General features: G+C 44.4%; 2 gene segments (V, D, J or C); both read right to left on the reverse strand.

The window, feature by feature from the left end:
• LOC310747085 (immunoglobulin alpha-2 heavy chain-like) overlaps nucleotides 1-13,237 on the reverse strand; it is a 136,413-nt gene extending 123,176 nt beyond the window's left edge. The window contains exons 1-2 of the C gene segment in view: nucleotides 13,113-13,237; nucleotides 12,698-13,014 (exon numbers count right to left, since the gene is read on the reverse strand).
• Nucleotides 2,596-3,375, reverse strand: LOC310747186 (immunoglobulin heavy variable 4-59-like). The segment is given in 2 exons: nucleotides 3,125-3,375; nucleotides 2,596-3,032 (listed from the first exon to the last, which is right to left on the reverse strand).
• Nucleotides 13,238-15,513: the final 2,276 nt, after the last annotated feature.

A 15,513-nucleotide genomic window follows, 5' to 3' on the forward strand; every position in this document is an offset into this window, starting at 1 on the left:
TTCACTGATGCATGCGATGCATTGGAACGTAACCCCCATGTAAATGGGAGATTGCCTGTATATGAAATCTGTTTAGAACATACCAATAATTACAGTAAAAATGGCAGTGTGCCAGCCCTTTCCACTGCAGCTGCAGTAAACTCAACCCCCCACAAACCATCAAACGTTTTTCTTCTCCTCAAATCGTTTGGCTCACATCGGATATCAAGGAGGGGCGAGTGACCTTGCACTTGGGTTGTTCTTTCAGGCTTCCCATTAGGGCTTCTGGCTTGCCACTGTCAGAGGCTGAACTAGATGGACCTTTGGCATGATCCAAATTTTTAAGGTGGTTTTGCTGTGCTTTGTCTTGTTCATGGTTACAAAGCTGCGCGACTTTTTTGGATGTATCTGCGACTTCGAGATTAAAATGCAGTTGCATATAAATAAGGATGACAGTGCATCTCAGAATCACTTGGTATGATCAGTCGGTTGGGTGAAAAGGAAGATAATGGGTAACTCAAAGTCAATACTCCCCCTTTAATCACAACCTGTTTAAGAATAGAAATAATGGAGTGGCAGACGAAGGTGATAGACTATATGGGACTGGCTGAGATGACTGGCAGAATTCGCGACCAAGGAAAAGAGACGGTGGAAGAAGATTGGAAGAAATTTAAAGCTTATCTTAAGAACTGTTGTAAAATTAATGAGTGCTAAAATGTCATGGGTAATGTAAAATAGAATTGCAGTGATAAATGATTGGGTAAGAGAAAAAGGATTTAAAGAAAGTGAATTATAAGTAATTGAAATTAGGGGTTGCTGAAAAAAATTAAAATAGGGATGCAGAAAAGGGAGGTATGGGGAAGTCGTTGAAATAAGGCTTAAGAAAAAGAGGTTATGAAATTATACGTGTTTATATGTTTGTTTGTCTATGTATTGTCAGTTGTAATGTGTTTTAATTTATGTTGGAAAATCAATAAAAAAAATTATAAAAAAAAGAATAGAAATAATGTTCACCAATTTCCAGTACTGAGCCAGTTTAATGCAGCATTCAACTCAATGAGAAGTTTCGAAATGAATTTTTAACTTGGCAAAATATATAATCCCCAGCACCAGCATTGAGGACACAAGCCATTTGTTCAACCCTCTATGGATGAACATTACCGCTTACAGATTTTAACTGAAGACCCTTTACTGTCATTTTTCTGTCCTCCAATGCTCCACTGATACTGGGCCTCCATTACTGGGCAAAATTATAAAAAAAAAGAATAGAAATAATGTTCACCAATTTCCAGTACTGAGCCAGTTTAATGCAGCATTCAACTCAATGAGAAGTTTCGAAATGAATTTTTAACTTGGCAAAATATATAATCCCCAGCACCAGCATTGAGGACACAAGCCATTTGTTCAACCCTCTATGGATGAACATTACCGCTTACAGATTTTAACTGAAGACCCTTTACTGTCATTTTTCTGTCCTCCAATGCTCCACTGATATTGGGCCTCCACCAGATGTGAGCTGGGCCTCCCGCACCCATCAATGGGGCTTAACTCAATGTCTCATTGATCTGAGCTGCCATTTCTGTGACTTGAGGCATTGAAGTCTATGGACGTGAATATCACCGTTAATGTTTTCCCCACTTTTCTTAGGCAGTTCTCATTCTCTGTCCCCGACTGTTTAACCCGGGATGGGAGGAAACACCTGGGAGAGGAAGGGTGGGGAGAATGGAACATGGCATAGGTGTGTTTAAACTGAGGTGCTTTTCTTTTAAGCAGAACCAGGTATCCATAGTATATCACTTTCATGTCACTGTTTTCTAACCACTCCCTCCTTTTTGTACAGGCCTCTGCTTCACTCTGTCCCAATGTGTCTGACTGTTGTACAGTAATGTATGGCTGTGTCTGTAGTTGTCACCGAGCTCAGTCTCAGAAATGACTTGGTTTGTGAAGAATCCACAGAGATGGTGATGCAGCATTGTAGGAGCTTGCAGTCCACCCTCCCATCCATTCGAACCCTTTCCCGGGGGGTCTGTCGTACACAGTGCCACCAGTAGCTGCTTGTCCCAGGGACAAGTGTGCAGATTCACCCCCCCTTCGAATAAAGAGCTGCAGTCCTTATGTGGAAGTCATTACATGTAAGGCTAGGTAGCTCGTAGCTTTGAGGCTCCTTCCCTCCAAGAACCTCTTTTATGAGACTTTGCAAGGCCAGGGAGCTTGTAGCTTTGAGGTTCCTTGCCTCCAAGAACCTCTTTTGTGAGACTTTGCAGGTGGTTGTCAGTCTGGCGATTTGAGAGATTGTTGTTTGCTTTGGAAAGGGTTGTCTCTGCTGCCACCCGCTAGACAAGGAGAATATAGCTGAGGGCTGGTCTGAGAGGTCATAAAAGTGATTTATTTCATATGGTTATTTAAGCATGGGTGACACTGTCATCATAATTGAGCCTAAGATGTGAGAGGCAATCACTTTTAATAACATTTAAAGTGGGAGCTGACTCCATAAAAGTCAAAAAGAAACCTAAGCCAATCCAAGCACATTGTACCCTCAACGCTTCTCAGAATTTCTGCTGTCCAAAGAAAGTGGTTGAAGCATTTTGCCCTCAAAGGGGGTGAAGATATTCAGCACAAATTTAGCTGGATTCAGTGGATGTCTGTTGGTGACAGGGATCTATCACTTCCTGTGCAAGGGGTTGAGTCTGAGGGTGGATCTTGCAGGGATGCTTCCTTCTTTTGTTCACTGTGTCTCTCGCCTCGCACAGCAAAATACACTGCTGTGTCTGCAGCTGTTGGGGAGCTCAGCTGCAGATACACTTCATTTCTGGAGATGTCCCTGGAGATGCTGGCTCGACTTCTCAGTGCTGAATTGATCTCAGTGGTTCCTCCATTTGCAGTGTTGCGAATGAATGCTACCCATTCCAGCCCTTTCCCTAGAGGCTGCCGGATCCAGTTCCAGTAATAATCACTGACTTGAACCCCAGAATCTCTGCAGGTCAGTTTGAAGGACTCCCCAGGTTTCACCAGTCCTGGACCAGACTCAATTATGTGTGGAGTGGAGCAGATACCTGCAAAAGAATGCAGAAATTGTGTCATAATCGGGAATCTTTTTCCATTGGGTTCAACATTTTTGTTTTTATTCCAGTGGATAAATCCTCACCAGGGGAGATGCTTAGGACAATGAGGAAAAGCAAAATGAAACTCATATCTCCTTCCTTCCTTCCTTCCTTCCTTCCTTCCTTCCTTCCTTCCTTCCTCTCTCTCTCTCTCTCTCTCTCTCTCTCCTTCACTCTCTCCACTTTAAATTTAGTAAGGAGTGAATGGGACTCAGCCAGGCCAGGGTGTCACACTGGGCAATCCTATTTAAACAGAAGGAGGCTGGTGGGGTGATTTGCCTAGAAGGCGTTCTGTCGTGTCTGGACCTGCATTTAAGAAGCAAAGAGGAGCAAAGGAGACTCAGTTGCAAGAATGACTCCAAGCAATGGATTGGGTGGGTGGGTAGGGGCTCCCCCAAATCTTGCCTTTTACCGAATTGCTCTTCCGCCATTCATTCATGGCAAACGTTCCTCACTTAAGCAAGTTCTTTTATGAATATAGGAAGCCACCTACGAGTTCTTTTAGGAGGATCAGAAAATTGCCTAGTAAGTCCATCTGCCATTGCTTCCACTGACTGGCAGGCAGCTCTCCAAGATTTCTCTCCAAGGAGAGGACCCCCCACCCCCCAAAATATTGTCTTCTATCTTAATTGCTCTTCCAGCTTTCATTCATGGTGCACTGTATTTATCCTACCTAAGGACATTCTTTTAGGAGCATAGGAAACCTCTGTATGCCTAGTAAGACCACTGTCCATCTAGTTCAGTGTTGTCTACACTGATTGGCAGGAGCTCTCCAGGGTTGCAAACTGCAATCTCTCCCAGGGATTGAATGTGGGACTTTCTGTGCACTAAGCTCTACCAGTCAGCCACAGCCCTTCCAACGACTTTGCTCCATCAAATAGATATTTCTGAATCAATCAATCAACGCTTGCCGGGTTTCTGGGCTGAATGAAAATGGTCTCGCTTAATCACTCTTTCCCCCACTTTCACGGGGTTTGCAGTTTGTGCTGCAGGCTGTTGTCGCTGTCTAAAATGGAAGTTTCCCCCCCTAAGCCTTGAGTTGTGTCTCATGCACTCATCAATGGCTATCGTGGAGCTTAGCGTCTCCATGATCTTAGCGGCTGATTTTGTGGTTGAATGCATGGAGTTCTACAGCATGAGAACCTCCCCCTTTATCCTGCTTCTCTTTTCTTAATGCAATTCTCCTTCCTCGCCGCAGTTTGTGTCAACTTGGGATGTGGAGAGTGGAGAGAAAGGGGCACAGCTTCAGTGATTTCAAAATGACGTGGTTTCTTTTAAGCAGAAGTGAGAATCTATCGTAGATCGCTTTCTATTTTCTAACCACTTCCTCCTTTTTGTACAGGCCTCTGCTTCGATTTGTCCCACTGTGCCTGTTGCACAGTAATACATGGCTGTGTCTGCAGCTGTCACAGAGCTCAACCTCAGAAAGTACTTGGTTTGGGAAGAATCCACAGAGATGGTGATTCGGTTTTGGAATGATGCAGCGTAGTACGATCTTGCAGTCCACCCTCCCATCCATTCAAGCCCTTTCCCAGGGCTCTGTCGTACCCAGTTCCACCAATAGCTGCTTGTCACAGAGCGCCCAGTGACCGTACAGGTCAGCTCGAGGGTCTCTCCTGGTCTCACTGTTCCTGGTTCAGATTCCTTCAATGTGACCTGGGAGAAAACACCTGAAGGGATTTGGGGGAAGGTAAAGAAAAGGAAAACCAGAGTTAGGCAGTAGGCCCAGCCAAAACTTTAAGGCTGTTTCTTGCAAAGTTTTATCATTGCTCGTTTAAACCAAAACACCTGGGTCGTGGGAATTGTTATACCATTAAGTATCCTATCTAATATTCAGGATAGTTCATTTGATAAGATGTGGAAAGGTTGGAGAATGATTTAGGAGATACTTACCTGGGAGCAGGGCCAAGAGGAAGAGGGGGACCAAGAGCAGCATCATTTTATTTTATTTTATCCTGAGAGGAGAAAAGTAATAATAGGAATGAAAAACAATAATGCTGGAATGGAGGCAGCCTTTCTCCTCAGCTGCAATGAAGCTAAATTACCAAGAAGCCTGTTATTTGAATTTGGGAGGCAGTGAGAGAATTTGCATAATGTAAAAAAGGCCACGCATAATAAAAGCAAGAGCACCATTTAGAGCCTATAGGTGTCAGTATTACTTTTTGTGTTGAGATGAGCACATTGAGTGGATGTCTATGTAAGCATACAACATAAATAACATATCATATATCCTCCAACATTACACTGATGAAAATTGGGGTGCGTGTATTTTGGTATGGTGCTACAGTGCGAGTTACTTGGCTTGCACGAGAGTGCGACACCACTGTAAGCACAAGTGCTGGCTCACCCTTTCCCCCACGCTCGGTGGGGCTGGAGGGGGGAAATGGGACATTCTGGGACAATCAGGAGCCGAGATGGCTTCTATTATTCTGGGATGTCCTGGGACACTTGAAGGTTGTGTAATATATCACTACGTGGAAAAGGATGGAACAGTGCAAAATGTCACAAGACACCCATCGAGGAGGGGAGGAGAGCACAGATCAAACTGTGCTGCAACATCCACGAAGCCTTAGCAATGGGATTGTTTCTTGATGCCCTTTGCTTGTGATGGGCTGTAGGCTATGTTGGCCTCTAGAAGGGGACAAGTGTGCAGATCCATTTTGCCCCCCCCTTCCAATAAAGAGCTGCAGTCCTTATGTGGAAGTCATTACATGTAAGGCCAGGGAGCTCATGGCTTTGAGGTTCCTTGCCTCCAAGAACCTCTTTTGTGAGACTTTGCAGGTGGTTGTCAGTCTGGCGATTTGAGAGATTGTCGTTTGCTTTGGAAAGGATTCTCTCTGCTGTCACCTCCTAGACAAGGAGACTATAGCTGAGGGCTGGTCAGAGAGTTCTTAAAAGTGATTTATTTCATGTGGTTTAATAAGCATAAGTGACACTGTCATCATAATAAGAAGTGAGAGGCAACCACTTTTAATAAAATTTAAAGTGGGAGCTGACTCCATAATAATAAATAATAAATTTTTATTTATACCCTACCCTTCCCGGTCAGAAAACTGGGGTCAGGGCTGTTAAGTTGTGGGTGAACATATCAGACGACACAGCGATTCTTCCAATGCAGCTCTTTACTTGTAAGCTGAAACAGAACTGAACTGAAGGGCTCAGTCAGCCTGCTTATATAGAGCTCCAGTACCACGTTACTGTAACAACTTTCTAAAACTATCCAATCACTGAACTTCACTTTCGATCCTTCATTTGCATAACTATCTACAGTATCCCCCTGCTGGCCCAGGGTGAGAACTTCAAGGGCAGCTAACAACAAATTTAAAACACTTAATTGATGCAACAAAAAACAGCATAAAATACAGTATAAAACGTGAATAACAATAAATTCAGAATTCAAAAATCAGTTTGGGGGAAAATCCATCCAATAAACATTAGTTGATCACCAGGGCTAGCTGGCTAAGTTAGTCCTGTTTGGGCCAGCGAGGAGACCAGGGGAGAATTAGCTGTGGGATCCCAGAGTGGGTAATCTTCATAAAAAGGTGAGGGGGAGGGAAGGAAGGGGAATAAAAGATCAGGCTAAGTTCAAATTGGAAGCCATGCGGAATAGCTCTGTCTTACAGGCCCTGCGGAAAGAAGTTAAATCCTGCAGGGCCCTGGTCTCATGGGACAGAGCATTCCACCAGGTCAGAGCCATCACTGAGAAGGCCCTGCCCCTGGTGGAGGATAATCTGACTTCCTTAGGGCCCTGGACCTCTAAACTATGATTATTCATGGACCTTAAGGTACTCTGCGGGGCATACCAGGAGAGGCAGTCCTGTAAATACGATGGCCCTAAGCCACAAAGGGCTTTAAAGGTCAAAAGCAGCACCTTAAACCTGACCCGATACTCCACTGGGAGCCAGTGCAACTGGTAGAGCAGTGGGTGAATATGCTCTCATGGCAGGGATCCCGTGAAGAGCCTTGCTGCAGCATTCTGCACCCGCTGGACTTTCTGGGACAGTTTCAAGGGCAATATTACAGTATTACAGTAGTCAAGCCTGCATGGATAACTGTGGCCAGATTGGGGCGGGAAAGGTAAGGGACCAACTGCTTAATGCAGTTAAAGACAAAAGGCAACCTAAGCCAATCTGAGCACAGCGTACCCTCAACATTTCTCAGAATTTCTGCTGGTCAAAGAACGTGGCTGAACATTACCCCCACCATTTTGCCCTCAAATGGGGTGCAGATTATCAGCACAAATTTAGCTGCATTCATTCAATGGATGTCTGTTGGTGACAGGGATCTATCAGTTCCTGTGCAAGGGGTTGAGTCTGAGGGTGGATCTTGCATGGATGCTTCCTTGCTTTGGTTCACTGTGTCTCTTGCACAGTAATACATTGCAGTGTCTGCAGCTGTCGGGGAGCTCAGCTGGAGATACACTTAATTTCTGGAGATGTCCCTGGAGATGCGGGCTCGACTTCTCAGTGCTGAATTGATATCAGTGGTTCCTTGATTTGCAGTGTTGCGAATAAGTGCTATCCATTCCAGCCCTTTCCCTGGAGGCTGCCGGATCCAGTGCCAGTAATAATTATCAAGCTGAACCCCAGAAACTCTGCAGGTCAGTTTGAAGGACTCCCCAGGTTTCACCAGTCCTGGGCCAGACTCGATTATCTGTGCAGTGGAGCAGATACCTGCAAAAGAATGCAGAAATTATTTCATAACCGGGAATCTCTCAGTGTTGGGTTCAACATTTTTGTTTTTATTCTAAAGAATAAATCCTCACCAGGGGAGATGCTTAGGACAATGAGGAAAAGCAAAATGAAACTCATATCTCCTTCCTTCCTTCCTTCCTTCCTTCCTTCCTTCCTTCCTTCCTTCCTTCCTTCCTTCCTCTCTCTCTCTCTCCCCCTTTTGCCTTCACTCTCTCCCCTTTAGCTTTAGTAAGGAGTGAATGGGACTCAACCAGGCCATGGAGCCACAAAGGACAATGCTATTTAAACAGAAGGAGGTGGGTGGGGTGATTTGCCTAGAGGGCGTTCTGTTGTGTCTGGTCCTGCATTTAAGAAGCAAAGAGGAGCAAAGGAGACTCAGTTGCAGGAATGATTCCAAGCAATGGTTGGGTGGGGGGGCATCTCCTGAAATATTGCCTTTCACTTAATTGCTCTTCTACCTTTCATTCACACCGTACTTTCCTCACTTAAGCAGGTTCTTTTTTGAATATAGGAAGCCTCCTAGTTCTTTTAGGATCCTAGGAAAATTGCCTAGTAAGTCCATCTAGCTTAGTATTACTTAGACTGGCTGGCAGCAGTTGTCCAAGGTTTATAACTGGGGAAAGGACCTTTTGCTGATGGTTTTTGCTTGTGATTTGCTATGGCCTCTTTGAAGGAGGCAAATATGCAGATCCCTAGAATGTAGAGGGAGAGAGAGTAAAGTGCTCATAAAAAAACCCAATTATTTGTGAAATGTATTAAACTAGGGAAATGTGTGTATTGGGCAATATCACATACAAAAATAAAGATGTGGCTGTCATGGAGCTCAGCTAGAGGGATAACTCATCCTCTGAATATTCAGTGGAGAGTTTTGCATAAAAGATGGGTCAGCCATGCAAAAAATAAAGGCCCGATAAAGCAATTTATCTCTTTTCCCCACCTACTCAGGTTACCAGATTTTTTTTCAATGAATCCAGGACTACTCTTCAATTTCCTACTAAATAGATGGATTTTGTCAGGGCGCTGATTTGTAAATCAGGAGATTGTCCCCGGAAAATGGGGACGTCTGGTAACCTTACCCCACACCTCCAATAAAGAACTTCATTTCTTCTGATGGAGAGGTTACATGCAAGATCTGAAATCCAGCTGCCGTCTTTGCCGGCTCTTTGCTTCAAACAAACTCTCTTGTGGGACTTTGCAGGTGGTTGCAAGTCTGGTGATTTAAGAGGCTGTGGTTTTCTGTAGGAAGGAACACGGGGTGGTGGGTGCCTCTGCTTCCACCTTTTGGACAAGGGGGATTTAGCTGAGGGGCCAGTCTCAGATGATCAGTAATAACAACCGAACTCTGTTGGTTGTCCCAGCATCTGATTGCACTGCTGTTGTTGCTATGGGCTAACAGGTCGGATGCTAGAATGAGAGAAACATCCCACCCTGAATTCTTAAGAGCAGCTTGTTAGTGCAATTATAGACAGGTCTTCTGAGAAGCAAACTCAACTTACAGTTTGAGCTAGAGATATACAGTGGTACCTCATGTTACATACGCTTCAGGTTACATATGCTTCAGGATACAGACCAGAAAACCAGAGCAGCTGGAAGGCGGCAAAGAGTTGCATTTGAAGAAGAGTGGAGCAGAAATGTTTTACGGTGAGCAATCAAGCATAAAATATTGAATCTGTGTAGGAGGCCGAATCACTCTGCACAGTTTGTGTCTGGATACTCCATCGCCTTGCCTCAGAGTGCTGCTCTGTGCCTTGCACAGTAATACACAGCATTGTCTGCAGCTGTGAGGGATCTCAGCAGAAGATAGAATTCATTTTTGGAGGCATCCCTGGTGATACTGATTCGGGAGCTAAACCTGGAGCTGTAGTATCCGTTTCCTCCTGCGGCCACACTCTGAATGCCGCCCAACCACTCCAGACTTTTCCCTGGAGGCTTTCGGTTCCAGCCCCAGTACCAGCCACTCACTTCAGCACCAGAGACAGCGCAGGTCAGCTGGAGGGACTGTCCAGGCTTCACTGCTCCCAGGCCAGACTGGGTCAGATGCACACTGCAGAAGACACCTGAACAAAGCGAGAGAAATTAGTACCACTCCGTGGAGTCTCTCTGAGTTGGCTTCATAGAATTGTATCCTAAGACATCAGTTAAGAAAGTTTAGGGACGGGAAGTCCTCCAACCTCTTCTCCCTTCTTGATCTCTGAAATGCATCATTGGAAGGGAAGCCTTTTGCTCAACATTACACTGGGCACTGCGGTCTGCTGAAAGATGGGGGAATTATCCCAAATTATTTGGACCCTTGCCTGATATTGGGCAATTTCTCTCCCCCCCCGACCCGAACTCCCTTGCATTATATCACCCATTGTCCATCCTCCCATACCCAATACTCTAGGGATGGCTTATTTTTTGCTGGTGAAAGAAATTTAATGTCACCATGAATTGTCCTGAAGTTAGTTCAACTTAGGCTCCAATTGTTTGGACCCAATTTTGTCCAATGTGTAACTGATCTAGTATAAAATCCTCACCTGGGCAGATACTCAGTAAAAAGAGAAGAAACATCAGAGATCTCATTTCTTTCTCTTCTCGCTCACTCACTCACTCCTCTTTCTGAATGAATGGAAGGCTGTGGAGCAAGGCTGAAGGGCTGTATTTAAAGAGGAGGAACCCGCCCGGCAGATTTGTTTAAAGTGAGCAGAGTGTATGAAACAAGGAGGATAAAAGGAGGCTTTGCTCCTTAGATGGCAACAACACAATTTTAAAGCTGGGGTTTAAAGTTATGGGGCTGTGGGTGTGATATGGAGGTTCTGAAGGTGTGGGAAAATGTATACTTGTTGGTGGGTTAAAACAGTTTATTGATTGCAGGGCCATTTGACCATCATTAAAATACAAAATCCAATTAATAAAACAATGTGCAAAACATCCTTAACAAGAAGCAGATGGAAATAGAAAGGCAGTTTCTGAAACAGCTGTACAAATAAGAATGTTTCAGCCTAGTGCCCAAAATACAACAATATTGGGCTGCCTCTTTGGAATTGCCCCTCTGGAGGAGACTGCTTGGTTGATTTGCAGGGAAGGCGTATAATATAGAGATATGCTTGGGAAGCTGACTGCCTGTTTGCTTCTGAGCCCAAAACAAGGTGCTCACAGTCCAGGAGGTGGTATGCCTCTTAACACTAGTTCCTGGAAATCAGAAGTGGTGTGTGTGTGTGTGTGTTCTTGTGCTCAAATCCTGCTTGTGGGCTTTCCATAGGCATATTGATGGCCATTGTGAAAACAGGATATAGGACTATCAGCAAAGGGTCCCTCACTTCCCTGGAGAATGCAGTCTCTATGGCAGCCCCTAAGTTATGGAATTCCCTCTCAATAGACGTGCTTCTGCCTTCTTCACCATTTAGCTTTTGGCAAATGTTGAAGACGGACCTATTTTCTATGGCCACCAGAGATGAGGGTTTCCAGGGCCCACCTTATACCTGCAATTGTGCTTGTAATTGGTTTTAACTGTTTTTAATTTAATTTAATTTTAAAAGGGTTGTAATGGTGATGATAGTTTGAAGAGGGTAAGCAGAAAGTCCTCACAATTTCAAAGCAGACCTTGCCATCAGTGACAGGAGGGTAAATCTGCTCGATTCAGTCACCTCCATTACTCATTTGTTCCAAACTCAAGTTCCATCTTCTGTGTGTTTACAAAAATTCATGTGCATATTTTGCGTGAAATCTCCCTAACATAATGCATTGCTGTATGTCATCTTTACCAACATTTGCATTTTGTACACACTTTTTCCAGATATATGGAGTTCCATGCCCTTTTTTAAAAATTGGAGAACTGCAAAGCAAAATTGGGAGAAATGCAAATTTCAAAGGGTTGCTGTGTCTCAGATTGCATCCTGTTTCAAGAAGTGCAAATAATGTTGATTTGTATCAAAATAAAAACTGAACCACACTTCTACCTCATCCCTATCTGCAGGACACAGCCCTCTGTTCACATGAAATGCTGCCACTTACTGGTCTATAACTGGATGCACAATACTTTTAGCTGAATAAAAGGATCCAATTGTTCAGAGTAATCACATTTTTTCTTCCACTTTCACAGTAAGCACAAACCTATCAGGTTTCTAAATGAGCCCTGGGAGGCTCAATTTTGTATTTTCCTCTTTCTTCTTAAGAAGGGTCGGAAGAGAGACTGGTGAGGGGAGTAGCTGGGGTGAGTCCTGAGGGCCACCTAGAGAGGCATGGAGGGCCACATTTAGCTCTTGGGTCTGAGGTTTCCCACCCCTGCCTTAATGGGACTCTGGTATAATTGCCTCCAAAAACCAAGAAGGCAAGACTTCAAAGCATTCCAAGGTAAATGTGTTTCTGTATTTGGGAAGAGAGATAGACAACATAGGCATGACATCCTTTGGTGGAACCCAAACACAGTCCCAATAACTAAGGGAATTGATAGCCCATCAGATCTGGGAAGTTCAGAGGTACTGGATTGAGCTGGTACCCAGCTGGGAGAGCACTCTGCCTTAATGATTCCCTCTCTCTGAGGTTCCATCACTTATGGTCACTCTGCAACCAGTTATGGAAGCCCTTTACTCTGCACAGCTGTTCACTGGTACCAGTGATGCAAAGCAGTTTGTCAGCCTGTGTGTTGGTCAAAGAACTGCCTTCCCACCCCAGACAGTATAAGGACTCACAATTTCTGGTTGGAGAATGATGCTGAGCGCAACACTTCTCTCATAATAGCCATTTCCTCTTCTCTCCCTGTATGCGAATTTGAACCATACCTGAGTAATGAAAGCTGAGACCATGTATGGGAATAAGCAAGTTTTCAATGGCTTTTGTGGAACTCTATGGGACAATGAATGTGTCCTCCATCAACCCGCATTGCCTGCCATAGTGATGGGATATATTGTGTTTATGGATGGACGCTTCATTACTTTACTTCACTGTGTCTCGTGCACAAAAATACACAGCGGTGTCTGCAGCTGTCGGGGAATTCAGCTGAAGATATACTTCATTTCTGGAGGTGTCCCTGGTGACAGAAATCCGACTACTGAATGCTGGGTTATAATAGGTGGTTCCTCCAGCTGCAGAGCTCCGAATAGCACCAATAAACTCCAGGCCTTTCCCTGGAGGCTGTCGGTTCCAGACCCAGTTATAATTACTGACTTGGAAACCAGAGATAGTGCAGGTCAGTTTGAAGGACTCGCCTGGCTTCACCACTCCTGGGCCAGTCTCGATTAGCTGTGGACTGGAAAGGATGCCTGCAAAAAAAGAAAGGGCAGATGTTAGACTTCTCATATGACCTCACTTTGGGTTGAATTCAATATTTTTTGTTTTTACACTAAGCATAAATGCCCACCAGGTGAGGCGCTTAGGAGAATGAGCAAAATGGACAAAGATCTCATATTTCCCCCCCTTAATCACTCAGTCCTTTGTTTATTACAAACAGGGTGTATGAGTCTCAGTCAGGTCATCAAGCACCATTGAATGGCACTCTTTAAAAAGGAAGGGTGTACTTGGCATATTTGCATAATGGGAAGTCCGTCCAATTCTGTTCTGCATTTAAGGATCAGAAGCTAAAAGCTAAACCAAAACATGGAGCTGTGAGGCTTGCATCTAGTATGTATGTTAGTGTGCGAGTTAGAAATTTATTTCTCCCCAGGAGAGGGCTCCCAAGTCCTGAAAGGAGAATGACTGACTGTAGCACTTCATCATACCCTCCAAGTGTCCCGGTTTTCCAGGGACAGTCCCGAAATTACAGGCACCATCCTGGTTTCTGATTTGATTCCAGAGTGTCCCGCTTTTCCTTTCTTCCTCCCCTCCACATTTTGGAGAACAATTAAATGTGGTGTGTGTGTGTGTAGGTGCAAAAACAGAGTCCTGTTTAGATGAAAAAATAAAATCCCTAGACCAAATGAAGGGACTGGTGAAGCGGCCATGCAAAGCCCATTTTGAATGAAAAAGTCACCAAGTGTCAGGGAGAAGTTTCCTTTTAAAAAAAATTTTTTTTATTCAAAATTAAAACAAAACATATTATCCAGAAACATATCATCCTTATCCCCCCCCCCATTTTCTGCCCTCCCACACAACCCCCTCCACCCCCGACTTCCCTCAGTTCCATTCTTTGAATTCTCTGAGAATGCTCATTTCTGCATGTTACAAAGTTGTATAGATCCTCAAACTGTTTAGCTGATTATTATCAATAAAAAGTTTGTGAATGTTTATTCAAAGCAGTGAAGCGGCCATGCAAAGCCCATTTTGAATGAAAAAGTCACCAAGTGTCAGGGAGATGTTTCCTGATGTATAATAAGATGTCTCCATCTGAGAAATGTTGGAGGCTGTGACTTCATTGCAGATCTTCTCCTGTTTTCCCCCTGCTCCTCTTGGAGACCCCCGTATTGAGTCACAAGTGTGGGCAGTCACCATTCCGTCGTTTGATAGCAACACTGAATTCACTCCCTCAAGAGGCAGTGATGGCTAACAGTTTGCATGGCTAGGCCATCATCAGGCCAGATGTCAGACAGCAATGTCCAAGGCCATGTTAAGGGAGAATGTACATATTTTGTCTGGGATGAAGCAGGATCTGTTTTTCTCAGCAAAGTGTTACTCAAGAAGTATCAGAAGGAAACACTTCCTCCTTTTTGTACAGGCCTCTGCTTCAGTCTGTCCCACTGTGCCTGTTGCACAGTAATACATGGCTGTGTCTGCAGCTGTCACAGCGCTCAGTCTCAGAAAATACTTGGTTTGAGAAGAATCCACAGAGATGGTGATTCGGTCGCGGAGAGATGGCGCATAGTATGTGCTCCCACTCCATGCTCCCATCCATTCGAGCCCTTTCCCAGGGCTCTGTCGTACCCAGTTCCAATAGTAGCTGCTTGTCACAGAGCGCCCAGTGACCGTACAGGTGAGCTCAAGGGTCTCTCCTGGTCTCACTGTTTCTTGTCCAGATTCCTTCAATGTGACCTGGGAGAAAACACCTGAAGGGATTGGGAGAAGCAAGGGAAACCAGAGTTAAGCAGGGTCTCCCCTCCAAGCTTGAAAAGCTACTTCGTAAGCAGCCGCACCATGGCTCCATTAATAAAAAGTACACAGATCATGTTAACATTATACAATTAAGATTCAGGACTATAATCCTGGGTGTAAGGGACAGTGAGCATTTGGGGAGATACCTACCTGGGAGCAGTGTGAGGAGGAAAAGGGGGGCAAAGAGCAATGCCATTTTTATTCTAAGAAAATAAAAAATAATAGGTTCTTGTTTTTTTTAAAAAAATAATCACTGGAACTAAGTCAGCTCTTCTTCTGAGCTGCAGTGAAGATGAAAGACTCAGGAGGCAACTATTTGAATTGGGAGCAGTGAGCAAATTTGCATAATGTAAAACACTCAGAGAAATGCACACATTGGTAAATAGGCTCTCTGAAAGGCCATGAACCAGGAGCATCATTTGGAGTCAGACGGTTTTAGCATCTGTACTTTCCCATGTTGCTAGAAGAGTGTTGGGAGAAAGAAATTCAAATATATAACCCATTTAAATATAATATCATACCCCAAGGAGTGGGATGGAACCATACAGAAATGATAGAATCACCCTCCAGGGGTTGAAGGAGAAGGCACAGACCAGGTGGTCCTGCCACATAAAGTCCAAACAACTGGTCTTTTTGCTGATGCTCTTTGCTTGTGATTTGCTATGGCCTCTGGAAGGAGGCAAAAATGCAGATCCCTAGAATGGGGAGGGGGAGAAGGTAAAGTGTGCATAAGAATA

Source organism: Podarcis filfolensis (assembly GCF_964270895.1).
Source record: "Podarcis filfolensis genome assembly, chromosome: 13".
Lineage (NCBI taxonomy): Eukaryota > Metazoa > Chordata > Lepidosauria > Squamata > Lacertidae > Podarcis > Podarcis filfolensis.